The sequence below is a fragment of the Cheilinus undulatus genome, linkage group 3 (genome assembly GCF_018320785.1).
Source record: "Cheilinus undulatus linkage group 3, ASM1832078v1, whole genome shotgun sequence".
NCBI classification, from domain to species: domain Eukaryota; kingdom Metazoa; phylum Chordata; class Actinopteri; order Labriformes; family Labridae; genus Cheilinus; species Cheilinus undulatus.
Window position 1 is genome coordinate 16,549,290 of NC_054867.1, and position 21,349 is coordinate 16,570,638.

At 41.5% G+C, this 21,349-nt stretch overlaps 1 protein-coding gene across 6 annotated transcripts in view; it reads right to left on the minus strand.

Annotated features, from left to right (window-relative positions):
- The window catches only part of sulf2a (sulfatase 2a), a 62,064-nt gene that overhangs the window by 38,643 nt on the left and 2,072 nt on the right, over window positions 1–21,349 (minus strand). Inside the window, exon 1 of one of the 6 annotated variants that reach the window (XM_041783863.1) lies at window positions 7,986–8,095. The exons of 4 other annotated variants lie outside the window; for them this stretch is intronic. The gene's annotated coding sequence lies outside the window, so the exon portion shown is untranslated. Of the gene's footprint in view, window positions 1–7,985; window positions 8,096–21,349 lie in introns of those variants that run through there. One more of the 6 variants, XM_041783862.1, reaches the window with a different exon arrangement.

Sequence of the window (21,349 nt, forward strand, 5' to 3'; positions counted from 1 at the left end):
ATAAAAACTGTTGGGACACTCCCTCCTGGTCTGATAGAGATGAGTAGGGATGAGCTTTCTGTCTGTTGATCTTGATAAAGTGTGATGGAGACGGTAAATGAGCAGGAGTCTGAGGAGTTTTTTTTTTTTTTTTGACTGGCTACACTCTCCTTGTGGGGCTTGAGGCTGATTGATTTCAGTGGGCTGAAACCCCGGCTCTGCCCCTATTGATCCCCTATCCTAGGCCTGTCTCTTCCCCAATTAAGAGTTCACCAAACCGCCACTATGGACCACTACTAATGAATACCCCTTCCTCCCAGTGTCTCAGTGCTGCATTCACTACCTGTCTCCGGTGCTTTCTCACCTCATTTCTCACTTTCGTCTTCTGAAACCCCTCTTATCGAGCTGTAGTTAATGCTCAGTCACATCTGAACAATAATGTTGGAATTGATCTGGCTTTGTGATAAGGTAGCTTTTCGGGGGTCTGGGGGATCAGTGTGAGTGAAAGAATCCCACAGTTCATTAAACATAAGCAGGAGGTAGACAGTCCAAATCTCCGTACATCACTGAGAATCCCTTGCCTCACCAGCAGCCAGATTTTAAGGATTAGAACTAATTGAGCTACTCTGGCTGTAGAAAACTTGCAATGTGTCTGGGTGTCAGGCAAAGGAGATCAAAAGATTCATTAGATTAGAATTAGATCAAACACAGTGAAAAGTTGTGAGGACAGACGGAGGAGGAGTGTGTGAGAGTGGTCGACATGAGAGGAATCCACACTTAGCCAAAAAACCTCTCTGACTCAATATTCATTTAATTGCCAGGTACATGCACAGATACAAGGAATATGCCTGTCTTTCTGTCTTTCTCCAGAGCTGTTAACACATCAGTCTCTTGATCTGCCCCTCTTTGAGGTTGCAGTGGGAAAAAGGCAGTTCAGTAACAGGTCAGTGTTGCACCCTGCCTTAAACCTGTAATCCTACTGCTTTGGTAGAGTGAAAAAATTCAATTTCAGAGATCTGTAATTCCATAAAAGTTATTAGGCACCACAATAGCAGCTATACCCTGAGGGAGAGGCATGAAGGAGGGGCGCCGCTACCAAGGAGATGGGTAGCTGAGGTTGTAACATGGCTAAAGGGACAAGCAAAGGTGTGAAAATCACAGATTTCGTAAATCGTTTGCACAGGGCTTGTGACTAAGGATGTCCCATAGACTCAGGGATGATGCAAAATGTGATATGAATGGACAACACTAATATTGGACAATTTGGCAAAGGAATTTTTTAAACATGTTAGAACTATATCTTAAAAAATTACAAAGTGAACGACCAAATCTTCATAGTTAATTAACTGTTACATCTTAAGATCACCTTTCATTCAATTAGATAAGAACACCTACAATATATCAACTGGAGAGGCTAAATTACAGAGAGAAACTGATTTTAAAAACATGGTCAAAATTCACTCAAGATTGCATAATTGTGAAAGGCAAAATTAGGTTCAGCTGTCGTAAAAGTTATTTTTTTAAAGCAGCCAGTGTTGGTTTTCTGCAGGACAGTTCAATTTTTAAGCCTTACCATTAGGAATCCATTAGGGATGCATAGATGCACCAGCTACATCAGACCTTTTGACGGACATTAGCCATGAGCAAGTAATGTGGACATACACCAGTGCCAGTAGCAGATGTTTAAACACTTTTTTGTATCAAGTTAATGCTGGCATCTTGCACATCTAATGGCTGAATCAGAGAACTTTTTTTACAATTGCTGCATCTGTAGTTACCAGTTTAAAGGCAGCATTTAGGCCAAAAATTCTAAGTGGCAAACTAAATAAAGATGCAGCTATTTTAGGCTGACGAGGTACACTGACTCCCTGATAGCATCATGTTTTTTGAAAGATTCAGGGATGGTGACAGAAAAAGTTAGACTGGAGCCCTGGATTGCAACCAACCATCTTAAGATCCCCCTTCATTTAACCGCATCAGGATACCTAAAATATATCAACCGAAGAGGCTACATTAAAGAAACTGACAAAAGAATGGTCAAAACTTCATGCTCAATGATTGCATGATTGTACAAGGCAATCATGGTGTCTAAAATTCAGTCGCTGTCATAAAAGTCATTGAGCTGGTGCAACAACATGGCTTGACAATTTCCATTTTTAAGTGTTACAATTAGGGATGCATGATATTGGATTTCTGCTGGTTTCTGATATGCTGATATTTACAGATTCATTTAAGCCCTCCGATATCAAAAACATTTAAATGCTTTTCAGACTCCAAACTTCAGTTCTCTTAACACACTTTTAGGTTTAAGGATGAGCAAATAAACAAATTTTAGTCCTTAAAACACACTTTAAAGTTTAAAGAATGAGGATAGATAAAGAAAAAGACCTAGACTAGCATTGGACTGTTGGTCCAGCCTAAAACTCCACTAATTTATAAGTATATACGGCCAATATTTACAGTTGTTATATGCTGAGATTCACAATGAAAATATCCAACATAAATATGAGCCGAAATTTTGATGTCTGCCGATACCAACGTTTTGCAAGTTAATATCTCTAGATGTATATTATCAGGCTGGTAATATCATGCATCCCTAGTTACTATGCATCAGTTAAACATCAGTACCAGACAACATCGGCCCTTTTGACTAACACCAGCCATCAGCAAACATAAACATAAACTGATGTCAGTAGCACATGTGTATCCATTGTGATGTAACAAGTAAAGCTGGCACATTGCACATCTAAAGGCTAGTTCAGACAAGAGATTTATTATTAGGCAGATGATGTGGAATGTTGGAAAAACACTGATCTGTTTTCATGTAAGAAAATGTTGGCATTGCTAAGAGTGTTACACCAAGAGTGGTTAAACAACATCAGTATCCTCCATCATCTAAATTGTTGTTCTAAACCTGGGCATCAGCACTGATTTTTTGCAGTTGGTACATAGTTACCATTTCAAAGGCAGCATTTAGGGAAAAACTTCAGTGGCAAACTGAATAAAGATGCAACTTTTCAGGCAGACTGTTTAGATGGATTCTTCAAATTCATTTGGAGGTGGTTCAGGGATGGTGACACAGAAAGTTACTCTGGAGCTCTGGTTTGCAGCTAATCAGGTGAGTGAAGAAGTTAGTTTTTGTACACTATCATCATATAATCAAATACTATCACACACAAAGATACACAGGGTAAAAGGGTCAGACTGCCTGTTATAATTTCATGTTGTCTTTAAATTTTTATTGCTGTTTTTATTCTTCCAGGGAGGTTGTGTTTATGTTTCTGATTCAGAACATTATTTCACAACAGAAAATAATACTTTATATGGTTGGGGTTGAGTGTGAAGTCATCACCATTGCATCCTGTATTCATTTAATCACAACATCAATGGGCCACTTAGACTGCTGTTATGAGAGTGCTCTCATTGATTGTTTGCCTAAATCCAGAGTGTGTTTGTTTGTTTCATGTACTAATGGACAACTCTGCACACACCTTAGTGAAAGCAGAGCCAGTAGCATCAGTAGGGAGAAATGGTCATAAAAGAAAAAAGGACAGATGAGATGCAGGAAAAGCAGACTGATCAGTTAAAAATCACCAGACTAATACCCGAAGGACTCAGGTGGTTTAAATGTAGATGAGAGGAATGATTGTGTTAATTACATCCATGGTGTTGAGACTTTGCTTATCAGACAGAAAAGTGTTTGAGAAAACTGGCTTTGAACTTGAGTCAGATTTTGGCTATGTTTCAAAATCTCCCAATCACTGCTCTTAGCTAGCACAGTTAATTCGGTCATAAATAATTCACAACTGTAACAAAACTGTAGCATAAGGCCACAGATAACCCCGGGATCTAAACGCTGATTAGAGGAGGAGATTGGAGGAAGGATTTAGTACAAATTTGAGAGATATGGTATCGTGGCTGTTTGATATTGCAAGTGAGAAGGGGCCTCTATAGCCTCTGCTTCTCCTGAGACAGATAGGGCAGTGAAGCCCGTACTCTGTGGCCAGCAGGATATAATTACTTTTCTCCATAGGGCACCTCCACTGCACAAGCTCAGCAGCATAGAGGGATGAGATTGAAATCGGATTGTATAACAGCTGTTCAAACGTGAACACTGGGAATCATACGTCTACACAATGTGCATACTGAGCTGATAAGGCACTGGAACAAACACATAGACACAAGACATGAGAACATATGCAGAATCATGTTCACCCATAAACATGCACTGCAATGTGCTTCTTCTTATGCACTCCTATCAGCCGCAGACTGGTGCTGTTGAGAAAGGAGTGTTTTAACACCATCGTCAAAGTGCCTCCGTGCCTTTCCATCATTAGAGACGAGCAGCAGCGCTGAGATTTACGCACTGCTCTCCTGATGCCGACTCGTCTCAGGACCTGTTAACAGCAGCTCATACATAGAGATGAACAGGGACTCAGAAGGAACACCAGAGAGCTTCTTACTGCCAGGCTACTTTTAATGTATTCTAAAGCAGCCCCATGTGTGGGTGAAAAGTAATGGAACGTAAGTTATGTTTGCAAGTTTTAAGATGAATTTCAGCAAAATAAAATATGAATTCATTTATGTCCATAAACTAGATTTAAATGTGAATCTGTTTATTGCAGCAAAAATGTATAATGACTTGAGCATTGGTTGACCTGAGAGGCCACCATTTTTTTTATTACAGATTATCTTATTAGATGGCACTCTGTGTTTTATCATAAGCCAGCAGCAGTTTTGTTCTGCCACCTCTTCTTAGATTCAAGCTGTAGTAAAGCTGTGTCTAAGGTAAATGGTATTGCACAATCTGTGGTGCCTGCAAAAGTGAGTAAACTCTTAATTTTTCCCTGATGCTTTTAGCGACACATGCAGCACAGGACAATGATCATTAGACTGCTCTTACATAGTTGGCACTAAAAGACACTCTTGTATTTGAACATCAACTAACAACTTCTGCTGCCTGGTTTTAGGCAGTAGGGATACTTATAAAATCATGATGAGGGAAGTAAACAGACGCAAAGCAGTGCCTCCAGCTCCATTTGCTTCACTTGGGGCAACGGTGGTTTTGTAAGGAGAGCTGGTCGTTTTGAAACTGGAGGGTCATGGGTTTGATCCTCAGTTCCCGCAGTCACATGTCAGTGTGTCCCTGGGCAAGACACTTAACCCCAATTTGCACCCACTTCTGTGTCAGTGGCATGCAAAAGTGTATGGAAGCATATGAGGGCATTCGTTAATACTGATGGCCACTCTTTGTAGCAGCCTACGCCATCAGTGTGTTAATGTGAGGGGAATGGATGTGAATCTGTCAGTATGACCTGAGGTGTAAAAAGCATTTTGAGTAGTCAGACCATTAGTAAAGTGCTATACAAGCTCAAGCCCATTTATAAATCAAAGAGAACTGCAAAATATGACCAACCCTACTCTGCCTCTGCTTGGCTTACCCTGATTTTCTTACCCAGCAACGTAAAAAAAGGTAATAACAAGCCCTGGCCAATATGAGGTGGAGTAAAGCAGCATACTGCTGAAAGGTGTGCATCAGAGGGGGCTGAGAAGGGGCTATATGTAAACTAAGAAAGAAGAGGATATACTTCATACACCTATGTGTACACATCATTGAGAATGGTTTTCTTGTTTTAGGATAGACTAAGAACAGATTGAGGAGCATCTGAATAACTTGGAAAATTCAGATTCCATTTAATTAGATCTTTTTGTGCCACTTCCACCAAAACTACATTTTTAAAATTACATAACTTAATGGGAAAACTGAAAAACAAGCCATGCAGATAGTAAGAAACAGGTGTTTTAATTAATGGTAGACATCAGCTGGAAGAAGCTGTAACCCTGAGAGGGACCAACAAAGCTAATTGAGGACATTAGCTTAAGGCCCCTTCTTTGTAACCTTGCTGTGTCTAACCACAAAAGGTCACAGTGTGGGTAAAGCAGGCACACTGGTGCTGCCCAGGCTGCCTGCAGGCCCACAGAGACAGTCAAGCAGTGTCACCTTGGCTGCTGTCACAGATATCTGCCACCTGTCACCATCCTGCCCCTGTGGCCAGAGATGTGGCTGCGTGGACAATGGGTTTGTCGATAGCTCTGCCTCTTAAGTGAGGATGGGGGAACATGTCCTCTGCTTTCATCAACAGCTTGAGTCAAGAGTCTCAGCGTGTGGCATTAGCATACAATACATATTCATGCCGTAGTCTCCCTTCAACTGCATCGCCAGCCCTTCTGCACATTTTCCGCTCATTTTTACAAACGGCATGTGAAGCGCCCCATTTTCGCCGGGAGTCCCACATGGCCTCTTATGTATTCACCGCACGGCCACAGCAAACAACATCAACAGGTCTCAAGGTCGTCACTCCCACTGATTGTGTTTGTGTCTTTGTCTGCTTATGTTGTTAACATGGCTTAAAAGGAGCTGTGCGACCAGCTCATCATAAATAGGTTAAAAAACTTAAAAAACAAAATAGTTAGGGAAACGTGAACTATATGAGAATGAGCACAAATCTGTGAGGTGTGCGTGGACCTACTCCATGTTTGAGTTCATTTAATTTTTAATGTTTGTTACTTTGTTTACATTCCCATTTACATTAGGGGATTCAAACATGCATTTTCAGCTGTACAGCATGTTAATATGAACCCAAACAAAATACAATCTTGACATGAGTGTGGAGCATGTGTCTGCAGTCTTAACATGCTGAGGGACTAGCTGACAGGTAGACTCAGTAGGAGCATCCTCCCTCAGTCCACTGGCATCTCAGCGAGAAAAGAGGCCAGTTGATGTGGGGGTTAGAGCTTCCATGGCAGAGTGCGTTGTGATAAATAATAAATGCTTAAAAGAACAGATCTTTCAAGCTTCTTTACTTTCCCTCAATCCCTCCATCCTTTCATTCATCCATCCACCCATATCGCTACAAACAGCACAGAGCGTTCAGCTGTCTCCGTCATAAATATTTCAGCCTCTAGGTCAGTGCCCACACCCCCCTCCACTCTGCTGCTCTTAACTGCCACCACTTGGTGATGACACAGCCTTTTGACCCATGAAGCTATTGACAAAACACTGATAGTGAGTACATTCACTGGGACCAGCCTCAAAGACTTAAGCCGTACAGGCTTCTATAGGAGCGGCAGCAACTGTGGAAATGGCGACTCTTGAATGACTCCTGTGGGTCATATCTCTTTGGTTTCAAAAAAGGTCCCTTCAAGGTAAAAAAACAAAACAAAACAAAACAAAAAAACTATTTGTAAAGCACTGGTTCTTTCTTTGGTAAAACAAATGTTTCCCCTGTTGCAGATGTTTGTGTTTCTCTTTTTTTTATTCCAACCACAACTCTCTACTCAAAAAACTCAGAATTATGAGTAGAGGTTCTGATAATACAGAATGCTTTTATGATTTAAAAACACCATCAACAGTGAATCTATGAGATAAAGGGAGCCAACAAAAATTGGATTCAACACTAAGATAAAAACACTCAAAGAGCTTTACTGCCAAGCTTTACAGAGCTGCAAAGATTCACAAGTATTCTAAAAAATATAGCGTGTCCTACTTAAAGATACTTTATCATAACAGTATTACATCACTTGGCAGACAGGCACTTAAAAAAGCAAAGTAAGAAGCACATGTCTACAGCATCCAGCTCGAATAACTGCCAACTTGTTCCTCCACATAAACAGCGTCTCGTCTCCACACTGTCCTGATTCAAACCTACTGTTCTCATTCAAAGCTGCACCCTCTGAAGAGTCCGGTGCACCCAGCAGCCAGAGGTTTTATCTTTCTTACCCTGATGAGCAGCGCTGTTAGCGACTCCATGCATAAATCTCAGAGGCAAACAGAACGGATCAGAGCATTCAAGTGTAAACTAGGGCAAAGCTCCAGCACTGTACCTTCTAGATACGCTACTCTGGAAGCAAGTCCTGTGGAGGAAACAGCAATCACACACTGAGGAATACATGCCTTCTTCTGTCACCTATCATAAACGCACACGTACAAATGCATGTCCACACACCTGTAATAGGAAGTCCAGTATCATTCAGTTCGTCCGGTCCGTTCAGATCCGGTGTTGGCTGAGTGAGGAGCTTGTCTCACCCCCCACGCAGCCCGGTGCAGACAGCTCACTGTTATAGATGCACTGACAAGTGAAAGGAGGGAGGCGTGGTTTCACATGAGATAAATAAAAGAGGGAGGGTAAAAGGGAGGAGAGAGGCTCCCTCAATCTACAATTCAATTCTGCCCACATTCCCTTTTTCAGCTGCGTTTCTCACTCACTCCATTTCTTTTAGTACACTCATCCTATCTTTTGCCCCTTCTTCTTTCTCCATAAATGTATTTTTCCTTCCTGTTTCTTTAGTTTTCTTCTCTAGTTTAGTTCTTTTCTCTGTGTCACATTTAACTCTGCCTCGTCCCTTCTTTCTCTCTGGACTCTCATTCATGAGGGAGTTGAATCTGTGTGAGTGTGAGCGAGAGAGACAGAGAGAGAAAGATAGAGTGAAACAGGGTAGCTCTGGCCATCTGTTGGAGCTTGTGAGCTTCACCTATTCACAGTCTCATAAAGGCAGAGGCACACAGAGGAGTGAGAGAGAAAGGAATGGGAGGGAACGAGGGATCAATCTTAATGCTGCACTGGTGGAGAGGGAAGGCACAGCCTGGCACATACACCATATCTATCAGGCTGGCACCTCTGGGGAGAGCTGGCGTGGGCATGACTGCTCTGTGGGTCTAGGATGCACAGGGGATTTGGTTCAGAGTGCATAAGCATGCTGATAGAGAATGCACATAATTCAATTTCTATACAAGCCCACAGAATGCATATAGATGAAGGAGTTCACACACACAGACACGCACTTTCACACAAATCCACAAAACCAATTTCCTCTTTGACAAAACAAACAGGATCTATCAAGACGGATAATCCTTCTAACTCAAAGAGACAAGAAGACTGGGGACAGGGGACGATTCTACAAACTAACACCAACGCACACGCAAAGCCTGCCCTGAATCTTTCCATCACAACAGCACTAAAGACAGCGTTTTCCTGCCCAGTTAAACCGAGGTATTTCTCCTGAGTGCCAGTGTCACTTCCTATCCCTGACCAGGAGGGAGAGGTGCGGCTGGGGGTGGCGGAGGGCGGAGGCATCCATCACTGTCTGCACCAGGCGTCCCATGATGGATGCGCCTGTTTATCCCTCTCTGCAGGTTATTTAGATGCAGTCACAGCCTGAGAGATTAGTGATGGAGAACCTCTGCACCTCCCCGCCTCTCCTCCCACCCCATCTAATCAATAACACTCTTATCTATTATCTGCATTTTGAGGTATTTCTCCATGGAAATTTGAGGCAGGGAGAGGAAGAGAGATTAATTGTCCAACTCGTCTCAGTGTTTTCAATTACAACGTCTGCAATGGATCATCTGTCTGTCAGCCTGGCACACTGTGGTATTTGTGTCACAATGAGATGAAACCATGCTGTTTTGAGAAAATCAAACAGCATTTTGTGGACATGACTATCCCTTTCAGACCCAAAACAAAACTATTCAAAATAGAGGATTAGCATGGCATTTGAGGATAAAGACAATTATATTTGCTGCTTTAACGTCAGGTGCATTCAACACTAATCCTTGAAAAAAGCTTTATCACTCAAGCCTATTGGAGCCATGAGCCCTTTGTAAGACTGGATTAGCCTGTTCTAACAATATTCATAATCATCTTAAAACAAAATATACCGCTGTATAATTATTTATTCCTCACTGCATGAATATCAGATGACGTCTGAGACTTTGGGACTGCGTACAATAAAGGAGACATCTAGCAGCTCTTACATGCTGGATTACAGACAATGCCCCAGAGACAGCCATGTTTTTCTTGAGCGATGCCGACATGCCAACACTGCAGCCCAGTGACACCACTTTTATCCATGGTTTATTCATGCTACTATTCTCTCTCTCTCTTACCTGCTCTCACGCACACTTTTGCTGTATCATCCTACTGACCTCTGATTGGTTATACATCAACAAATGTATTCATCAATTGGGCAAATTCATATTCATATATTCACTGCAGGATATCTTAAAATCTTACTGGCTTCTGAGTGACCCCAACAAAAAGACACAGACATGACGGAACATTAACAACAAAATAAGATGCAAAAAATGCTCTTTGGAAAGCAAAAGGTCGTTCCAGATTTGAAATGTTATGAAATTAAAGTTGTAAGTCATGATTATAGCAAGCTGAAATATCACACTTCTCATTGCTATCATAGTACTATTAGAATTTGCTACATTGTTTTATTTTTTAATTTTGCTCAAGAATTAAAACCTTTTTAACAGAGGTACTTTTCAATGTTGCTATTTTAATACCAAATGCTTTAAACCAGACAATATCCATTATTTCAATGCTTGAAAAGACTGTAAAGCATTAAAGTTACCAAAGAAAAAACAGATTTAAAATGTCATTTCAACCGAAAGCTTTTCATACACTATACTGCAAAAGTATTCAGTCACCCATCCAAATAAATGAAATCAGGTGTTTCAATCACTTCCATGGCCACAGGTTTATAAAATCAAGCACCTAGGCATGCAGACTGTTTCTACAAACATTTGTGAAAGAATGGGTCGCTCTCAGGAACTCAGTGAATTCCAGCGTGGTACTGTGATAGGATGGCACCTGTGCAACAAATCCAGTGGTGAAATGTCCTCGCTCCTAAATATTCCACAGTCAACTGTCAGTGGTATAATAACAAAGTGGAAGCAATTGGGAACGACAGCAACTCAGCCACAAAGTGGTAGGCTATGTAAAATGACAGAGTGGGGTCAGTGGATGCTGAGGCGCATAGTGGGCAGAGGTCGCCAACTTTCTGCAGAGTCAATCGCTACAGACCTCCAAACTTCATGTGGCCTTCAGATTAGCTCAAGAACAGTGCGTAGAGAGCTTCATGGAATGTGTTTCCATGGCCGAGCAGCTGCATCCAAGCCATACATCACCAAGTGCAATGCAAAGTGTCAGATGCAGTGGTGTAAAGCACGCCGTCAGTGAACTCTAGAGCAGTGGAGACATGTTCTCTGGAGTGACGAATCGCACTTCTCATCTGGCAATCTGATGGAGGAGTCTGGGTTTGGCGGTTGCCTGGAGAACAGTACTTATCCGACTGCATTGTGCCAAGTGTAAAGTTTGGTGGAGGGGGGATTATGGTGTGGGGTTGTTATCAGGAGCTGGGCTTGGCCCTTTAGTTCCAGTGAAAGGAACTCTGAATGCTTCAGCACACCAAGAGATTTTGGACAATTCCATGCTCCCAACTTTGTGGGAACAGTTTGGGGATGGCCCCTTCCTGTTCAAACATGACTGTGCACCAGTGCACAAAGCAAGGTCCATAAAGACATGGATGAGAGAGTTTGGTGTGGATGAACTTGACTGGCCTGCACAGAGTCCTGACCTCAACCCAATAGCACACCTTTGGGATGAATTAAAGCGGAGACTGAGAGCCAGGCCTTCTCGTCCAACATCAGTGCGTGACCTCACAAATGCGCCTCTGGAAGAATGGTCAAAAATTCCCATAAACACACTCCTAAACCTTGTGGAAAGCCTTCCCAGAAGAGTTGAAGCTGTTATAGCTGCAAAGGGTTCATGATGATCTGAGCAGATAAGAATCAGCTACTCTAACAGTCTGACGTTTTTTGTTTGTTTTTGTTTTTCAAGCCAACAGTTGACAGTTTGCTGTGGCAAAGTTGAGAGAGCAGAGGATGTCTCCCAACTAGACTTGTGTGCTTTATCCCCATCAGTAAACAAACCCATGTTACATGCTGTCTATTTGCTACAAACAGTTTTACTGATAATTTAAATTTGAACAGTATGATAACCCTAGAGAACTTTTTTTTTTTATCACAGTTATCCTGAGGTATGTATTTCTGGCACAACTTCACCAACTTCCAAGGTGCATAAAGGATGAAAAAGTCTTGAAGGAAACAGAGAGCTCCAGCAACTCTCCAGCTTTATTAGACCGACGTGTTTCAGCTTGTAGTCTTCATACAAACACCACAAGCCAAAGAGTTGCCGGGGCTTTCTGTTTCCTATCACATTTTGCCTGAAATGTTAACAGTTTCAGCCTAGTCTAGATATAAGGGATTAGATGTTTTCTTCTCCATTTTCTTGTTCCTTGAACAAAAAGTTGACGAGGCCTTGTATCCACCTTTGTATGATAGTGCTGAGACAAGTGCATAAATAAGAATGACTGATTTCTGATCTGATAATGCAGAGAGACAGCTATGTTGTATCCCACAGAGATCTTGTCCTTGGATGGGAGTGTGTTTTTACAAATGAATTTGTTCCTTTTCTGCACTCTGTGCCTGGCTGATAAAAATATACCCTGTCAGCTGGCTGCCTGATGAGGGGAGGACTCCAGTGCAAATGAGACAGACCCCTCACTATCTTTCTCCCCGTCATCTCTTCCTCTATCTCCTGGTGCACTTCTTCTATTATTCTCTTGGTTTAGGCTGGCTGGTTCAAAGCTGACTTCCCTCCAACACTAGCATCCACATGCACACACATCCCCTTCACCCTGCCCTCCATCCACTCTGTGATTCCCTGGCTGAATCTGTTTGTGTGACTGTGAAAGTGGGTCCTGTGCATTGAGACAGCACTACATCACCATGAAGAGAAACAGAGATAGGGAGAAGAACAGAGAGAAAAAGAATAGAAAATGAGCTGACGATGCTGCAGATGTGGTGACTCAAGGACACCGATTGAGAGTACTGAGGATGAGAAAAGTCCTTCCACCTTGAAACTGTTCTCCTGAAAATAGTATGAAGACTCAGGCTGCTGGAATAGTAAAAGGCAATCTCACTTCAGAGCATGTGGCTTCACAGGCAGACAGACATTACAACTACCTCATCCCCCTACCTCGTATAGATGGACATATTAAAGTGTTTCCACTGTGAGTTTAGAGACAAGCAACCAGCACAAACTTATGTCCAGAGGACCGCCTTCTTGGCTAATTACAAAAGCAAATAGTTGAATGAGTAACAGTCTGCTGTTGTGCTGGACTTGACTGAACTGGATTGGACTGGACTGTGCTTCTTTGACTTTCTCAGATACAAAATGTCGTCAGAATACCAGGCAAAGATTAGCTGAACACCCAATCATCATTACAACCAGATTCAAGCAACACACATCATCCTGTCATGTCTAATGCATTCTCCTCTTATTTATTTCGTCCCTCAGTCACCGTCACATCAAGCGCTCCCTTTGAAAGTATGAATAGTTAATAAGTCTGTTATGAGCGACCATCACTTTCCAGCAGTGTGTCCCATATCCCGAGGTGCTGTTATAATTCATTTATGAGTATCCCACAACTCTGAATAGTACAATTAAAGAGAATAGAAGCTTCAGCCAAGTTTCCTTCATCGCAGATTTCAAATTTAATTGCCAGGCTTTTGGTCATGGACATTTTTCATACTGATAAAAGTCTAAATACATCTCTCTGACTGACTGAAAGCTTTGCAATGTAACATTGAAAAAGCCTCCTTAATTGCACAGCAGACTGTAGATTTCCCCAAGGCACCTTTCTGAGACGGTTTGAAGTGGGAGGAAGTTTTCCTGGTTCTTATACAAGAACCCTGGAACCGGCATGGAAAATAAAAACAAAGACATATGAAGAGACAAAGCTGAGTATTTTGTGCATTGACAACAGCAACATCTCAAACTGAAGTGAACTCATGCTATGTATGCTAAAATTATAAAACAATGGTGTTAGGCACTGCTGTGCCCCAATACAGCTCAAAACAAAAATGGAAGATCAACAGCAGCTGGAGAGATATGAAAATATCCTTCTCATGGCCAACATTATACTGCGAAATCAGTGTAACTGACAGACTATCATCTGGTTTTCAACTTTTTACATTAAAACATAAGCTGTTTGAAAGACCAGGGCATACTGAATCGGTCCCAAAAAAGGTGCCCACATACACATACATGTGCAGCCAGCATTGCAGAGTTTGAGCAACCGTTACCAGACCGTGGGATCCACAGATCAAAGAGCGCCCCCCGTTGTGGTCTGCAGTCCCATGAAACACAAGCCGCTATGGGCCAAAGCCAGTATCACATCTCAAGCTAATTAACTAAAACCCCTTTGACGCAGCATTATTTGCATTACTAATGCTCACTTCTCAGTGCAAAATCTGACGCACATATTAAATAAGAAGCGCTTGTGGGTTTGTCTAACAAGGCACCCTGGTGTTCTAGCACAGATTCATTAGTAATCAATTTCAAACAATATGAACGAAGCTATTAAGAGGAGTTAAATTACTCTGGAGCAGCGGTAATTTTAAATATAACCATTTGAAGACGGAAACCTTCAACTGAACTCTGTATTTTAACAATGATTATCACAGGCATGTCTGTACCGATGCATTCTGTATGCAAACAAGTGTGCAAAGTCATACAGGACACATCCTTCCCCAGTGACGATTCAAGTGCCCTGAAGGGCAGCCTTTCAATCTACAAGCTCAACGAAGTGAAAGAAGAGCCTGAAATCCAAATCAAGGGGCTTTAAACCGCTGCGTAGATTAGTAAGCATTTGTGTTGGGTGTTGTCAATAATTAATCACCTGTTTGTACCAGAATGGACCTTGCTTTATTTTTGTAAGGCTGTCAGCGTCTGCGAACAAACACTCCTTGGCATGCAATCAGGAAGCTGTCAGGATTTGAAGAGGGCTCCTGAAGAGTCCGGTGAAAGGACTGACATCCCAAGCAAAAGGTCACAGCTGCAGGGGAGCATTTTTCGGAACATAATGTGTTATGTGTTGCATTTTTATCTTTGTATTTATGATTATTTATGTCAAGAAGGAATATAAACTTGAAATAAGATTTTTTTTGCTTTTCTACGGGGCTTCAAACTTTTTTTGAAGTTTAGCACGAGTTCATGCAGGAAGACTGTTTCATTTCCATTCATCCTTTCATTCATTAATAAGCCCTTACTCAAGTGTCTCTCTTTTCCTGCTTTGATAATTAGCTTGTTTGGGTGTCTACTCTCTTAAACTCAGAACCAATCCCTTTCTGCCTTAACCTCTCTAAATCCAATCACTCTGCTGCTGTTACATTTTAAAATGTATTCTTCCCTCCTCCACAGTCAGTCTGTTGTTTCAGTGGGACCACTGCAACCCTCCTCCACCCCAGCCACCTCCATTACATCTCATCAGTGTCAAGGCCAGCTCTTCTGTGCATCCCTTCATCGCTACCTCCAAGTCATCTCATTGGTGTCTTTGTCAAGTTTCTCAGAAGTTTCATCTTAACGGTCTATTCCTCATCTTACCCTATTCCTTCCATCACCACCACCAGTAAGTAGACTAGTAAGTAGGGGGGTATCTATCCTTCTGTCTGCCCCATTACCCCTTTAAGTTCATAGAGACATCACGATGGAGTCTATTCACAATTACAAACTTGTGATATAATGATTGTTCAACTCATTTTGAGTCTCTCCTTACTGAATTGTGTTTGTGTGGTTTCTGGTAAATGGTTTAGGGATGCATGATATTGGATCTGTACTGATATGCAGATATTTACAAATCAATCTTCGCCAATACTATTAACGGTACTGATATGTAAATGTATCTCAGACTATATGCAGCTTATTGGATTTTTACCAATATTTGACAAGCAGATATTTCCAAATTCCATTTAGCCAGTACCAACACCAACATCTATATATTCAAATGGTACACAACTAGAACTTCAGTCCTTAAAACACTAAGTTTGAGGATAAGCAAAGAAAAAAACTTCAGCTGACATTGGTCTGTTGGTTCTGTCTATATATCCGTAAACTTACAAGTACGTTCTGCTGATATTTACAGTTGATATATGAGAGGTAAATATCGGCACAAACTTTAATATCTACTGATATTGACTATTGACTTTATAGCCAATATCTGCTGATACATATACCTTTCTGATAAAACTGTGCATCCCTAGGTTAAGCATGAACAAAACTTCAGTCCTCAAAACACACTTTAAAAATGAAAGAATGAGGATTAAAAAGAAAAAGACTTTGGCTGACATAGATCCGCTGATCCTGCCAAAACTCCACAAACCTGTCTATATGTATGGCTGATATTTATAGCCAATATATTGGTTGGAAATATTGGCAAAGATTTTGTATATGTTGATACCACCATCATGCTGATATTACGCATCCCTGTTTTGGTGATATTAAACGTGTTTTTGTTCTGATCGATAAAAAAGTATCTGAGAAATCTTAGAGTTTCTGCGCTTTTGCAGCAAATAGGACTCTGCCAAAAAGTGATCTCTTCCAGCTGAGGCAGAAGTTGGAAATACGTCACAATGTGGCGGACAATATTGCCTCTTCATTGGTCCAAAAAATGAGATCTCCTTATCTCAGCCCTTTGGCCATCTCTCAGTGACTACCCTGAAACAGCCCCGTAAGCAGACCATAGACAAGTGGGAGGATGAAAAGCCTATCCCTCTCCCCTGTGAGGAGCAAAATGATGAATTGTGTAAAATGTTATTTGGCACCTCATATTAAAAAAAAAGTCAGAGATTAAGCCGGCAACACACAAAGCAGAAAAGAGCTGATGCAGGCAGAGCAGAGGAGGGCCCATTACAGAAATGCTCCTGTCTGTCTTTCTGTCCTGCTGTGTGACACCGCGCCTCTTAATGAGCTGTCTGAAGTCAAACAGGAGAAATACTACCACAATAAATTACCGGGCTCATCACTTCCTTTTTGCCTCCACTCAGATGCGGCTGAGTAATCTTTCTATCTGGCATCCCACCACCCAGAATGAGATTCTGTCAAATCACATCCTACAATCCAAGGGTCCATTTGCATAACTACATTGGATGTTTCTAGCCAAACTGGTGACATGTTTTTCTGCAGTTAATTAGATTTTTGAATTAGTTTTCGAATAAGAAAAAAAAGACAGAAAAAAACGCGACAATTTCTCCACTGCTTGGTCTTCTATTCCAATTTGGAAGTGACAAGATAAAATTGTGTACAAGGGTAATTGCTTGGAAGCATTGAAATTAAAGCTGCAGAAAGAAGGTATTTTTGCAGTTCAGGAGCTAATACTCAATTCCAATTTAGCCTGTTTAGCATGCAGGCTGTGAACTGTTCCCTCTGACAGGGCAAACCTCATTAAGATAGAGCAAACTAATTCACTTGAGAATGAAAGCTGTTTCTACTTTTTTTCTTCTTGGAGATATAGAGACAAATCAAAATTGGGTCTTAGGGGTATACACAGTTGAAGGTAGAGCTCTTCTCTATCTCTTACAACATATTAACTGTAGATTAAAGACAAGAAGGGAGAGGATGTAACCTCAAGCTACCTTTGAACCAGCTCTTAAAGAAATAAAGCCTTTGTACAGAAAGTGCTCTTTGAACAACAAAACAGTGAAAAGCCGTATGGGATCATTCAACTCGTGTGTCTATTCCTGCTGATGAAGCACAGCTAACCTTTTTGAGCACGGAAAAATGAGAGGGCAGAGAGAAGAGAGGAGGAAGGAAGAATGGAGGGACAGGAAAGAAGTAAAGACTGATGCTTGGCTGGCCATTAACCAAGCACTCAGCATGGGATATGGCATTTACAGAGAGCAGCCAAATGCCATGGCAATTAATCAGGGTCTTGAATGCCAGCTGTATCAATACGCCTTGTACATGGTCATGGGTGCCCTTGTGCACACAAATGAACACCCACACGAACACACACCTTAAAATAGACCTATGCAATTCTCTGTTTTCGTATTATGAGCACAGTGTGAATAGAGCACTGTGGCTTTTTCCTAACCTTAATATTACTTCTACGTCTCAAACTAGGACACACACAGTGAAATGGAATGAATACATCACTTACACAATCAGAGTCTAAGGCCTGGGAGATGGCACACATTTTACTCTGCAGGGAGTTGCAAATTGCTTTTGAATAACCAAGGTCTAATTGACAGGAAAAGAATGCGCTGTCATTTCACTAGCGCAAGTGTCATTAACACATTTTTCATTTTGTACATGCTCCAAGGCATTATTGTTTTGTTGGCCCCAATCCCTCCATGGTGCAGTGAATATGTTTTAAAATGATTGTGAGCAGAATGTTGTTAGCTACACAACGCTCCCCGAGGGAAACAAAACACAAGAACAATTGGCTCATTAGAAGCAGAAACACTTCAAACCACAATATGGCTGGAACGCACTCCGAGGAGAGACAAAGTCGGTGAGTGAGGAACACAGATGGATGGATAGGTGGGACATGTGAAAAGACAAAGGCACACAAACAGAAGAGAAGCAACTCGTGCTAAACACTCAGTGTGCACAAGAAATCTACCGTTAAGATGAGGCAAATATATAATTCTCCTGCGTATATAAAGGCTGCAGACCCATGTGTTACACATAATTAGATTATAGTAATCTGATTATAATTGGTGCTACCTGCAGCAACACACTGTGTACTTAAAATGTCAAACCCATTAAAGAATCACATTTTGTAATGATAAACTTTAATTTTGACTGTAAAGACACTTGTGCCCCACCAGAATAAGTGCTCAGTGAGGAAATCCCTAAACCCACTTATGCCCTCAATAGTGACCCCCACGATTCCACCATGCAGACCAACTGGCATTACAGAGCCAACACATTGTCTAGTGGGAAACCCTGTACTTAACTGTTCAGTTAGTCTTAACAGGGATCCAGAGCCAACCCCTTCCACACTAGCTCTCACAGCCCACCATGCCAAATAGACATTCTTTATTTAACCTGTTCCCCCACATTGCAATCATGGCCCAAACAGCATTGCTGCCTTCAACAGGCCAAGGCTTCGTACGTGCAAGGTCCAGGTAGTGACAAAGCTGATGCATCCTACTCTGGCTGTATGCATGTTTTAGAAATAAGATACGGTGCTGTGAAGAGGTAATTTCCCCCTTCCTGATTTGTTTTTTGCACATTTATCACACTGTAATGTTTCAAATCAAACAAATGTTTATTCTAGACAAAGATAACCCCGTAAACACAAAATGCAGTTTTTAAACAATGATTTCATTTATTATGGAGATAAGCCACCCAAACCTGCTTTGTGAGAAAGCCCCCCCCCCCAACCCAAATCCTCATCAGTGGTTGTGCCACCTCAGTATGATTTAGGTCCAGACTTTGACTAGACCACTTCAATGTTTTTTAAGCCTTTCAGAGATGGACTTGCTGGTGTGTTTTGGATCATTTTCCTGTTGCATAATCTAAGTGTGCTTGAGCTTGAGCACACAAACTGATGGCCAGACATTCTGCATCAGGATTTTTTGGTAAACAGCAGGATTGCTGGTCCCATCAAATACAGCAAGTCATCCAGGTCCTGAAGCAGCAAAACAGCCCCAGACCATGGCACTACCTTGTCGGTATGATGTTCTTTTTATGAAAAGCTGTTAGTTTTACTCCAGATGTATCAAAACGCACATCTTCCAAAAAGTTCAGCCTTTGTCTCGTCAGTCCACAGAATATTTTCCCAAAAGTCTTCTGGATCATCAAGATGTTTGGGGGCAAGTGTGAGATGAGCCTTTGTCTTCCTTTTGTTCAGCAGTGGTTTTTGTCTAGGAACTCTCCCACAGATGCCATTTTTGCCCAGTCTCTTTCTTATTGTTGAATCATAAACACTGACCTTAAAGGGAAAATGTTATGCAAAAATAACTTTTTCAGGTTTTTCTCATAAAAATATGTGCCCCTGGCCTGTCCACAATCCCCTGATATACCAGAAAAATCTATTCCGTCTTACTTTCTCTTTCTCCACCTTTCAGAAAATGTGTTTTGAAACGAGCCGTCTGGATTTCCCCTCATGACCTCATGTGGAGAGTAAGCACCGCCCCCAGGTTTGGTCGGCCCTCCCCGCTTTGAGGAAAGTTCCGCCCTCCTCTCCTGATCTTACTCTCAGCTGCCAGCTGGGATGCTGGATAGCTCAATGGGTTACCCCGCTGACTTTGATCTGGGAGACTGATGGTTTGAATCCCAGTCAGGTCCTTTGTTTGGATTAAAGTGTCTGTAACATTGTAACATCAGGAGTGCCACATCCATTTCCTGAGAGGGGTGTGGTCAGGGGCGGAGCCAGACAGCTCATTAACACTCAAAGCCACAGACACAGAAACGGCTTGTTCTGAGAAGGGCTGAAACAGAGGGGTTTTTAGACATGCAAAAATCGTATACAAGAGTGTCTTTTCAGCAACAAACTTCACAGGCATGTTTTGGGAACCTCTGAGACCAATATAAACTTGTCTTAAAAGGGTAAAATATGTCCCCTTTAACTGAATCGAGTGAAGCCTGCAGGTGTTCAGATGTTGTGGGCTCTTTTGTGACCTCCTGGATTAGTCGTCAACGCACACTCATTTTGGTAGGCTGGTTGATTCTTGTAAGGTTCACCACAGTTCCAGTACTGTGGTTTGCTGGAGTCCCAAAGTCTTAGAAATGGCTTTATAACCCTTCCCAGACCAAAAGATGGCAATGACTTTGTTTCTCATCTGTTTTAGAATTTCTTTAGATTGTGGCAAAAAATGTGGTTAATCACTGTTGATTCATGATAAAATCAGGGGTACTTTTCACACAGGGCTAGATAGGTTTGGATGTTTTTTTCCCTTAATAAATGAGATCAAAATCCCAAAACTGTATTTTGTATTTACTTGGGTCATCTTTGTCTACTATTAAAATTTGTTTCAAGATCTGAAACATTGAAGTGAGACACATACGCAAAAAAAAATAGGAAGGGTGCAAATATTTTATAAATATTGATAGCAGCACTTCTTGAGACTTTACACTTTATAATATATAAATGAACGATGTGATAGTGAGCTAGAATGAACAAAATCAGGAACCCAACCCTTACCAGATCAAACTAGTTACAAGTTACCCGTCACCTGACTGTGACACTCAATATGCTTACACTAAATTAAGAAAAAAGTAATCAAATTATTGTGTTAAACCAAGTCCAAACTACACCCTTTCCAGCCCGATCAGCCAGTCACAGGATTTTTAGGACCATTCAGCCCCATCTGAATGATCATCTCTTGTAGTGGGTCATAGTGAGCAACAATCAACAGCACATCCAAGACAGCTCAAGACCCCTTGATGTTTGTTATTTGTCCTACCTGCTACGATTTTTCCTGTGATGTCAGTGACGCTGACCAATGAGAGCACAAAGCATTCATCTTAGTGGCAAAGAGAAAGAAGGGTAATAAAGTTGGTGCTGTGAGATGGAACTATGAGACAGAGGAAAAAATTTGCTGAGCTCTGACAAAAACATCCTTGTTTTAATGGTGTGTCATAGAGGGACTATCATGACCACCTGAAAAATAGAGAAATGCTTTACAGAAATAACAAGCGGAAAGTAGCTGTCATTTGCATCAACATCAAGC